Source organism: Meleagris gallopavo, chromosome 22, assembly GCF_000146605.3.
Source record: "Meleagris gallopavo isolate NT-WF06-2002-E0010 breed Aviagen turkey brand Nicholas breeding stock chromosome 22, Turkey_5.1, whole genome shotgun sequence".
Lineage (NCBI taxonomy): Eukaryota > Metazoa > Chordata > Aves > Galliformes > Phasianidae > Meleagris > Meleagris gallopavo.
The window spans coordinates 5,399,118-5,400,619 of NC_015032.2; positions in this window are offsets into that span (position 1 = coordinate 5,399,118).

The following is a 1,502-nucleotide window of genomic DNA, read 5'->3' on the forward strand; positions in this document are numbered from 1 at the left end:
GCTGCTTCCATCCCCTCTCCCCCATGGCCAACCCCAGGCCCCTCTGCCCTCACCCCCCGCACACCCCAGGAGGGGTCGGTGGTGCCACAGAGCCCGGGTGAGTCTATTTAATTGATACTCTTATTTATATTATTTATTCCTTCTGCTTTTCACTATTTATTTGCCAAGACCGGAGGCGGATCGCCGTGCCCAGGACACAGTCACGGGGACACAGATGGGGACACAGCCCCAAGAGACAGAACCCCACACCGCCAGCTCCCGCTCTGCTCCCTGCACAGGGACGAAGCAGCGATTCTATGCAACCCCTGCCCCGCAGCGAGCCGCTCCTACCTCGGGCCTCGGCACCCAGGGGCTCAGCCCGGCTCTCCCTTTGCAGTCTTCCTGCTCCGTCTTCCTCCCACCGCAGTCTTCCTCCCGCCGTGCCCGTGGCTCCCAGGGTCACTTTGAGCTCCGTGGGCAGCCCGAGCTGCAGCGTTTTTCGTGCGTCCCCTCGGGCAGCGCAGCGTGCGGGGCTGCCCCGTGTGTTATACTGTACATAGCGGATACCACAGCAATAATTTTTTCCGTGCATGATCGCTTTTCTTTTTCTGCCAGGTTTTGTATTGGACAGGCCGCGGTAAGAGGAGAACCGACCGCCCGCAGTATTACTTGTAATGCAATTCAGGGATATAAAAGGGACTTCTGCCACTACCAGGTGTGTCTCGGGCTGTTTGTGCACACGGAGGTGGGTGGGCAGCAGGTGCTCTGTGTACATCCTCAAACGGGAGAGGTGGCACCTGTAGTGCAAGCTCTGCAAATGGTGCTGTGCCCCATTAACGGCACTGTATCCCATTAACAGCACTGCAGCCCATTAACGGCACTGCATCCCGCTGGCAGTGCTGCACCCTGCCTGCAAAAAGCACCAGGGGGAGCAGCAGCAGCAGAGTACTGACCCGAAAGCAAAGCAAAGTGCAGAGTCCCAGTAGTGGGGTGGGGATCCTGGGGACTGCCCAGCTGGGATCACTGGGTGTTGCATCCCGAATCCACCAATGGGGTTCTGCTGTGCTGTCCTTCCTCATCCTCACCGTCACCAGTGAAGGGCAGAGAGGTCACCCAGCACTGTGTGAGACGCTGCCCCTGGGACGTGACCCTGAGTCAGCACTGGGGATAGAGAACCGTGCAGCTGGGGCAGGGGGTGTACAGGGGTTGGGGCAGGGCTGTCGGGGGCTCGGAACAAGGGGTGTGGGGGACCCAAACTCCTCCCCAGTACCTCTCCACCACTGGGGACACTGGTTCCAAGAAATGACCCAGAAATGTCCCAGAACATCCATCCCAGCCTGGAGCCAGACCCGATGACCTCTGTTCCTTCTAATCCGGGATATCCCACAGCTCCACGAAGACAGACCCACGGCTGAACCCCCACCCCGACTGCTCCCCCTCCCACCCCCACCTCCCACCCCGTTCCCACTCCGTGTCGGTTCCACGCAGCTCCAGGCGGTGACCCCGCTCTCCGATTCTCAGCG